General features: G+C 39.7%; 1 non-coding gene across 1 annotated transcript; it reads left to right on the top strand.

Annotated features, from left to right (window-relative positions):
• The first annotated feature begins 3,082 nt into the window (after nt 1–3,082).
• LOC112726053 (small nucleolar RNA R71) lies at nt 3,083–3,190 on the top strand. Its single transcript, XR_003165123.1, has one exon. It is a non-coding gene; the product is annotated as a small nucleolar RNA R71 (small nucleolar RNA).
• The last annotated feature ends 6,958 nt before the right edge of the window (nt 3,191–10,148 follow it).

The raw sequence follows: 10,148 nt of genomic DNA, 5'->3' as shown, positions 1-10,148 counted from the left end.
TAGGGGCGTGCATCTCCTTGCATCATAGGCAAGTTAAACGCCAACCTCACATTTTCCGGACTAAAATCTAAGTATTTCCCCCGAACCATTGTAATATAATTCTTTGGGTTTGGGTTCTTACTTTGATCATGGTTCCTAGTGATCCATGCATTGGCATAGAACTCTTGAACCATTAGGATGCCGACTTGTTGGATGGGGATTGTTAGAACTTCCCAACCTTTTATTTGGATTTCATGTCGGATCTCCGGATACTCATTCTTCTTGAGCTTGAAAGGGACCTCGGGGATTACCTTCTTCTTGGCCACAACATCATAGAAGTGGTCTTGATGAGCTTTGGAGATGAATCTTTCCATCTCCCATGACTCGGAGGTGGAAGCTTTTGTCTTCCCTTTCCCTTTTCTAGAGGATTTTCTGGTCTTGGGTGCCATCAATGGTAATGGAAAAACAAAAAGCTTATGTTTTTACCACACCAAACTTAGAATATTGCTCGCCCTTGAGCAAGAGAAGAAAGAATAGATGAAGAAGAAGAAGAAAATATGGAGGAGAGCGGGGAGGGGTGTATTCGGCCAAGAAGGGGAAGAGAGGGTTGTGTTGTGTGAAAATGAGGAAGAATGGAGGGCTATATATAGGGAAGGGAGGGGGGGGGGTAAGGTTCGGCCATATAGGGTGGGTTTGGGTGGGAAATTGATTTTGAATTTTGAAGGTAGGTGGAGTTTATGAGGTAGGTTTATGGGGAAGAGTGGATGGATGTGAGTGGTGAAGTGGTGATAGGGAAGAGAGATTGAGGTGATTGGTGAAGAGTTTTGGGGAAGAGTGTTTATGGGATTGTGTGAAAGAGGGGTGAGAAGAAGTGAGTGGAGGTAGGTGGGGATCCTATGGGGTCCACAGATCCTGAGGTGTTCAAGGATTTACAACCTTGCACCAAATTGGGCATGCAAAATGCCCTTGCACACAACTCTGGGCGTTCAGCGCCAGATTGGTGCTTGTTCTGGGCGTTGAATGCCCATTTGTTGCCCATTTCTGGCGTTGAACGCCAGAACCATGCTTGTTCTGGGCGTTCAGCGCCAGCTCTTCTCCAGGGTGCAATTCTGGTGTTCAAACGCCCAGATGCTGCCCATTTTGGGCGTTCAGCGCCAGAACCATGCTCTGTTCTGGTGTTGAACGCCAGCCAGATGCTTCTTACTGGCGTTTAAACGCCAGTAAGGTCTTCCTCCAGGGTGTGATTTTTCTTTTGCTGTTTTTGATTCCGTTTTCAATTTTTATATTTATTTTGTGACTCCACATGATCATGAACCTAATAAAACATGAAAGAACAAGAAAAATAAAAATTGGGTTGCCTCCCAACAAGCACTTCTTTAATGTCAATAGCTTGACAGTGGGCTCTCATGGAGCCTCACAGATGTTCAGAGCATTGTTGAGACTTCCCAACACCAAACTTAGAGTTTGGATATGGGAGTTCAACACCAAACTTAGAGTTTGGTTGTGGCCTCCCAACACCAAACTTAGAGTTTGACTGTGGGGGCTCTGGTTGACTCTGTTTTGAGAGCAGCTTACTGTGCCTCTTTTCCATGTTTACAGAAGGATAACCTTGAGTTGTAAACTCAAGGGAGTCCTCATTCAATTGAAGGACTAGTTCGCCTCTGTCAACATCAATCACAGCTCTTGCTGTGGCTAGGAAGGGTCTTCCAAGGATGATGAATTCATCCTCATCCTTCCCAGTATCTAGGACTATGAAATCAGCAGGGATGTAAAGGCCTTCAACCTTTACTAACACATCCTCTACTTGTCCATAAGCCTGTTTTCTTGAATTGTCTGCCATCTCTAATGAGATTTTAGTAGCTTGCACCCCAAAGATTCCCAGTTTCTCTATTACAGAGAGGGGCATGAGGTTTATCCCTGAACCAAGGTCACACAGAGCCTTTTCAAAGATCATGTTACCTATGGTACAAGGTATTACGAACTTTCTAGGATCCTGTTTCTTCTGAGGCAATGTCAGTTGATCCAGATCACTTAGTTCATTGGTGAACAAGGGAGGTTCATCCTCCCAAGTCTCAATACCAAATAATTTGGCATTCAGCTTCATGATTGCACCAAGGTACTTGGTAACTTGCTCTTCAGTAACATCCTCATTTTCTTCAGAAGAGGAATACTCATCAGAGCTCATGAAGGGCATAAGGAGGTTTAATGGAATCTCTATGGTCTCTAGATAAGTCTCAGATTCCTTTGGTTCCTCAAAGGGAAACTCCTTATTGATCACTGGATGTCCCAGGAGGTCTTCCTCACTGGGATTTACGTCCTCCCCTTCCTCTCCAGGTTCGTCCGTGTTGACTATGTTAATGGCCTTGCACTCTCCTTTTGGATTTTCTTCTGTATTGCTTGGGAGAGTACTAGGAGGGATTTCAGTGATCCTTTTACTCAGCTGGCCCACTTGTGCCTCCAAATTTCTAATGGAGGACCTTGTTTCATTCATGAAACTTACAGTGGCCTTAGATAGATCAGAGACTAAGTTTGCTAAATTAGAAGTATTTTGTTCAGAGTTCTCTGTTTGTTGCTGAGTGGATGATGGAAAAGGCTTGCTATTGCTAAACCTGTTTCTTCCACCATTATTAAAGCCTTGTTGAGGCTTTTGATCCTTCCATGAGAGATTTGGGTAATTTCTCCATGATGAGTTATAGGTGTTTCCATAAGGTTCACCCATGTAATTCACCTCTGCTAATGCAGGGTTCTCAGGATCATAAGCTTCTTCTTCAGAAGATGCCTCTTGAGTACTGTTGGATGCAGCTTGCATTCCATTCAGACTCTGAGAAATCATATTGACTTGCTGAGTCAATATTTTATTCTGAGCCAATATGGCATTCAGAGTATCAATTTCAAGAACTCCTTTCATCATAGGCGTCCCATTACTCACAGGATTCCTCTCAGAAGTGTACATGAACTGGTTATTAGCAACCATGTCAATGAGTTCTTGAGCTTCTGCAGGCGTTTTCTTTAGGTGAATGGATCCACCTGCAGAAGTATCCAATGACATTTTAGCCAATTCAGATAGACCATCATAGAATATATCCAGGATGGTCCATTCTGAAAGCATGTCAGAAGGACACTTTTTGGTCAGTTCTTTGTATCTCTCCCAAGCTTCATAGAGGGATTCACCTTCTTTCTGTCTGAAGGTCTGAACATCCACTCTAAGCTTACCCAGCTTTTGAGGAGGAAAGAACTTGGCTAAGAAAGCCTTGACCAGCTTATCCCAAGAGTTCAGGCTATCCTTAGGTTGAGAGTCCAACCATATTCTAGCTCTGTCTCTCACAGCAAAAGGGAAAAGCATGAGCCTGTAGACTTCAGGATCTACTCCATTAGTTTTAACAGTATTATAGATCTGCAAGAATTCAGTTAAGAACTGAAAAGGATCTTCAGATGGAAGTCCATGAAACTTGCAGTTCTGCTGCATCAGAGAAACTAATTGAGGTTTCAGCTCAAAATTGTTTGCTCCAATGGCAGGAATGGAGATGCTTCTTCCATGTAAATTGAAATTAGGTGCAGTAAAGTCACCAAGCATCCTCCCTACATTATTATTATTTTCGGCTGCCATCTCCTCTTCCTGTTCGAAAATTTCTGAAAGGTTATCTCTGGATTGTTGTATTTTAGCTTCTCTTAGTTTTCTTTCAGAGTCCTTTCAGGTTCTGGATCTGCTTCAACAAGAATGTTCTTGTCTTTGTTCCTGCTCATATGAAAAAGAAGGACAGAAAAATAATAATAATAGGGGTCCTTTTTACCACAGTATAGAGGTCCCTGTGTGAGTAGAAGAAAAGAAGAAGAAAAAATTCGAACACAGATGGAAGAGGGGGTTCAAATTTGGGTGAGATGAAGTGTCAGTAGATGAATAAATAAATAAAAGGAGATAAGAGAGAGAGAAAGAATTTTCGAAAATAATTTTTGAAAAGAGTTAGTGATTTTCGAAAATAGTTTTTGAAAAAGGTTAGTAATTTTTTTTCGAAAATTAAAATAAAAAATTAAAATAATTAGTTAATTAAAAAGAAATTTTGAAAAAGAGGGAAGATATTTTCAAAAATTAGAGAGAGAGAGAGAGTTAGTTAGGTAGTTTTGAAAAAGATAAGAAACAAACAAAAAGTTAGTTAGTTAGTTGAAACAAATTTGAAAATCAATTTTGAAAAGATAAGAAGATAAGAAGTTAGAAAAGATATTTTAAAATCAAATTTTTGAAAAAGATATGATTTTGAAAAAGATAAGATAAAAAGATATTTTTGAAAAGATATGATTGAAATTATTTTTGAAAAAGATTTGATTTTTAAAATCACAATTAATGACTTGATTCACAAGAAATCACAAGATATGATTCTAGAACTCAAAGTTTGAATCTTTCTTAACAAGCAAGTAACAAACTTGAAATTTTTGAATCAAAACACTAATTGATGATGTTATTTTTGAAAATTAGAAAATAAAGATAAGAAAAAGATTTTTGAAAATATATTTTTTTAAAATTTTCGAAAATAAATAAGAAAAAATGAAAAAAATTTGATTTTTGAAAGAGATTTTGAAAAAGATAAGATTTTTAAATTGAAAATTTGATTTGACTCATAAAAACAACTAGATTTTAAAATTTTTTGAAAAAGTCAACTCAAATTTTCGAATTTTATGAGAGGAAAAAGGGAAAGATGTTTTTTTTATTTTTTTGAATTTTTATGATGAGAGAAAAAAATATGAAAATGATGCAATGCATGAAAATTTTTAGATCAAAATAATGAATGCATGCAAGAATGCTATGAATGTCAAGATGAACACCAAGAACACTTTGAAGATCATGATGAACATCAAGAACTTGTTTTTGAAAATTTTATATGCAAAGAAAACATGCAAGACACCAAACTTGGAAATCTTTAATGATTAGGCACTAAGAATTCAAGAATGCATATGAAAAACACCATACAACACAAAACAAGAAAACATCAAGATCAAACAAGAAGACTTACCAAGAACAACTTGAAGATCATGAAGAACACTATGAATGCATGTATTTTTCGAAAATTTTATGCAAACTTTAAAACATGCAATTGACACCAAACTTACAATTGACTCAAGACTCAAACAAGAAACTGAAAACATTTTTTATTTTTTTTTTGATTTTATAATTTTTTTTTGTATTTTTTTTCGAAAATTATTTGTAAAAAAAAAGAAAAATAAGGATTCCAAAATTTTTAATATGAATTCCAGGAATCTTGTACTCTTAGTCTAAAGCTCCAATCTGAGGGTTAGGCATGGCTTAATAGCCAGCCAAGCTTTAGTAAGGAATTACATGCATTGAAGTGATTAGTTGAAGCCTCAGTCCAAACGAATTTAGACATGGCTTTACAGCCTGCCAAGATTCAACAAATCATCATGAAACACTAGAATTCATTCTTAAAAATTCTGAAAAAAAATATTTTTGAAAACATTTATTTTTTTATTTTTTTTTTCGAAAACAAAGGAGAAATTTTTGAAATTTTTTTTTTTGAAAAATTCTTTTGAAAGTAAAACAAAAGAAAATTACCTAATCTGAGCAACAAGATGAACCGTCAGTTGTCCAAACTCAAACAATCCCCGGCAACGGCGCCAAAAACTTGGTGCACGAAATTGTGATTCCCGGCAACGGCGCCAAAAACTTGGTGCACGTAATTGTGATCTCAAGCAACGACGCTAAAAACTCTGTACGCACGTCTTAATAAATCGTTTTTCATTCACAACTTCGATACAACTAACCAGCAAGTGCACTAGGTCGTCCAAGTAATAAACCTTACGTGAGTAAGGGTCGATCCCACGGAGATTGTCGGCTTGAAGCAAGCTATGGTCACCTTGTAAATCTCAGTCAGGCGGATATCAAATAGTTATGGAGTTTTCGAATATTAATAATAAATAGAAAATAAGGATAGAAATACTTATGTAATTCATTGGTTAGAATTTCAGATAAGCGTATAGAGATGCATTCGTTCCTCTGAACCTCTGCTTTCCTGCTGTCTTCATCCAATTAATCTTACTCCTTTCCATGGCTGGCTTTATGTAAGGACATCACCGTTGTCAATGGCTACTTTTTATCCTCTCTGGAAAATGGTCCGATGCGGTGTCACTGCATGGCTAATCGTCTGGAGGCATCACCCTTGTTAATGGCTGCATCCCATCCTCTTGTGAAAATGGTCCAAATGCTCTGTTACAGCACGGCTAATCATCTGAGGTTCTCGATCATACTGGAATAGGATTCACCTTCCTTTTGCGTCTGTCACTACGCCCAGCACTCGCGAGTTTGAAGTTCGTCACAGTCATTCAATCCCAGAGTCCTACTCGGAATACCACAGACAAGGTTTAGACTTTCCGGACTCTCATGAATGCCGCCATCAATCTAGCTTATACCACGAAGATTCTGATTAAGAGATCCAAGAGATACTCATTCAATCTAAGGTGGAACGGAAGTGGTTGTCAGGCACGCGTTCGTGGGGGAATGATGATGATTGTCACGTTCATCACATTTAGGTTGAAGTGCGAATGAATATCTTAGAAGCGGAATAAGTTGAATTGAATAGAAAAACAGTAGTACTTTGCATTAATCTTTGAGGAACAGCAGAGCTCCACACCTTAATCTATGGAGTGCAGAAACTCTACCATGTGAAAATACATAAGTGATAATGGTTCAGGCATGGCCGAATGGCCAGCCCCCATGAAAGTCTAAGATAGCATAAAACTGATCAAAGATGTCTAATACAATAGTAAAAAGTCCTATTTATAATAAACTAGTTACTAGGGTTTACAGAAGTAAGTAATTGATGCATAAATCCACTTCCGGCACCCACTTGGTGTGTGTTTGGGCTGAGCTTGAATGTTACACGTGTAGAGGTCAATCTTGGAGTTGAACGCCAGTTTGTAACGTATTTCTGGCGTTCAACTCTGGCTTGTGACGTGTTTCTGGCGTTTAACTCCAGACAGCAGCATAGAACTGACGTTCAACGCCCTTTTACGTCATCTAAACTCGGCCAAAGTATGGACTATTATATATTTCTGGAAAGCCCTGGATGTCTAATTTCCAACGCAATTGGAAGCGCGCCTTTTTGAGGTCTGTAGCTTCAGAAAATCTACTTTGAGTGCAGGGAGGTCAGAATCCAACAGCATCAGTAGTCCTTCTTCAACCTCTGAATCTGATTTTTGCTAAAGTCCCTCAATTTCAGCCAGAAAATACCTGAAATCACAGAAAAACACACAAACTCATAGTAAAGTCCAGAAATGTGAATTTAGCATAAAAACTAATGAAAATATCCCTAAAAGTAACCAGATTCTACTAAAAACATACTAAAAACAATGCCAAAAAGCGTATAAATTATCCGTTCATCAGATATGCACACAAGAATGGAAATAATGGTTAAAAGATGTAACCATGCAATAGGCTCAAAACTTTCATGCTTGTGTTCTTAACTCAATCACTATGTTCCAAAATACATTCTTAAAGCAAGTTTACTGCAGAAATTTTTAAAATTTTGGTAGGTCACCCAGAACACAGTTTCTTGGAAAGAAAGTTATTGTTTTGACCAAGTAACTCTATAGAAACTAACCATCATGCAAAGAGTATTTACAAGCAAGACTAACTACACATGCAATATATAAAAAGTGAAAGATAAATCCATGGGTATTGAGGAGAAGAGAGTGTTACCCATGGAGATCGGTCGAACGACCTCCCCACACTTTAGAAATTAGCACGGTCCTCCGTGCTACGAATGATACGCAAGGGACGGTCGGGACCGGAGTCTTCACTATCCCCTCCATCAGAATTTTCATCGCTTGGGTTCGAGGTGGATGTGAATATCTCAGGTTCCTCCATGCTAGGGGCAACACAATGCAGAAGTTTCTTGATGTAAGTATATCGGCGGTGGTTACGCCTCTCATATCTATCAAGCTTCCGGTGAAGATCTTCTATCCTTTGATGTGTGGATCTCAGTGGTGGTGATGATGAGCTAGAAGGAAAAAGAAGTGGCGGGACCATGTCGAGGCTTGGTTTGTTCATGGAAAGATATAGGTATTTTCCGCTTGGGACCACATCGCCCTTAGCCGGAACCATAATCTTCTTATCCTTGGCTTCCCAAGAAACACCTGCAGCAGTGACTAAGTCAGATACCAAAGCTGAAAATGGCAGGTTACCCCGGTCGTGAACTTGACTCATTGCTTGCTTGACAAGAGGTGGGATGTTCACCGGCTTCTCCGTGAGAATACACCAAACAAGTAAGGCAAGGTCCGCCGTGATGGACAACTTGTGAGTGCTAGGTAGCACATAGTGAGATAGGATCTGGGCCCAAGCTCTAGCTTCCACAGTGAGGAAGCGAGCGTCAATACTCTTGGGCCTCATCCGCAGTCGACCTTGGATCCAAAAAGATTCTGGCTCAGCAATGACTCAGAGGATCGAGTCCCAATCGAATCCATACTCTTCTCGCTGACGTAGGACTTTTTGGTAGCCATCCATGTCACTTGGTACTGGTAAAACATTAAGCACTTGCTGAATAGCCTCTTCTGAAACTGAGACTTGCTTACGGCGCATGTATACCGATTGAAGAGAGGAAAGGTGGTAGTTAGTATAAAATTCTTCCACCCAAGAGAGGTTGATTTCTCTTGGTTTCCTCAAGAGAAACTCCCATCCTCGCTGTTCAATGCGGGGCAGAATATAAGGAGCAACCTTGTTCGGCAGAGCGAGCAGATGCTCGGGGTGATAGTTCCTTACTGCTATGGAGGGGAACGTAAGTTCACAGAAGCGGTTAGGGAACCTTGAAGAGTCTCTTGCCGGTTTGCCCTTGTCATTCTCATCAATAGGAGCGGGTGTCTTTCCGTTCTTTGATAAGGGTTTGGCTCCTATTGAAGAACGCGCCTTAGAATTTGATTTTTGGGGTGCCCTCTTTGCGGCCGGTTTCCTTGGAGCTATCTCTTTGCCCTTCTTGGTGGCCATCCTAAAAAGGAAGAGAAAGAAAGAAAACATTAAACCCAAGAAACAATTTGATGAAAACATGCAAGTGACTTGTAATGCCCATGATGAATATGAAAGCAAGGGGTATCTCACTTGTTATGGAATACAAGAGAAAGTAAGACATGCAAAGGCATGAGAAGAGTAATCTCAAGCATCCTTAATAAAAAGCAAGTCATGCTTAATTAATATGGAATTGGCAAGTATAAACTTGAAACACACAAATTAGACTCAATGCATTTAAGAAGAAACAAGTGAATGAGGAGGGAGCACCCAATTGAAAGTACATAGCTAAATTGAGCCAAAATGGTATGTGTGCATTTCCTCGAACACTTGGCGTGCAATAATCAAGCAATGAGCAATTATGAGATACCAAACCAATTCAAAGCCCATAATGGAACATCAATCATCGCATAAACATCACACAACGGTAAAAGAGTGACAAAAGATCTAGTAATGCAAATTAAGTTCAAATTCAACATCCATGGAGAAATAAAGAAAAGAGAGGAAAAATAAGCAAACAAAAACAAGAAACATTATCATCAAGTAAAAGAGAAACTAAGTAAGGCAACAAGAAGCATCTACTTAGAAGAAATAGCATAAGGAAAAGTGGAAGTAAAGGAAAGGAAGAAGTTAAACCTTGAAGAGTATGAAAAAGCAAGGTTGAATCTTCTTTTGTGAAGATGAGAGAGGAAATAGGAGAAGTGTAGCGCCACCGAAAAAGGGTGGTTGTCACCGGTGAGTGGCTGGAGACAATGGTGGTGGTTTGTGTAAGAAAAAGAAGAGAAGAGAAATGATGGAGAGAGTGGGAGAATGAACTAAGAAATAAAAAGAAGTGTGAGTGAGAAAGGAAGTGAAACGGCGCGAAGTATAAAACTGACTCGCGCAACCGGCGCGCGCGCGCAAGGTTTGGTGACGCGTCGGTGAAGGTATTAGCTGAGGCCGCGTGCGCGTCAATGGTGCGCGCGCACAAGAGGAGTTGTGCCCTAGGCACAAAAGTGGCACAAACCTGGCTCTAGTCTCTGGTTTTTGTACCAGGGTGACCCAGGGAGGCATGCGTGCGGACGTGCAACATGCGCGGACGCGTCAGTTTTGGCACAAAGTTGGCCCAATCGTGGCACAACTCTCTGGTTTTTGTACCAGAGATTCCACATAGCTCCATCGGCGT

This window comes from Arachis hypogaea, chromosome 11, assembly GCF_003086295.3.
Source record: "Arachis hypogaea cultivar Tifrunner chromosome 11, arahy.Tifrunner.gnm2.J5K5, whole genome shotgun sequence".
Taxonomy (NCBI): Eukaryota; Viridiplantae; Streptophyta; class Magnoliopsida; order Fabales; family Fabaceae; genus Arachis; species Arachis hypogaea.
This window is presented reverse-complemented; position numbering and strand designations above follow the sequence as displayed.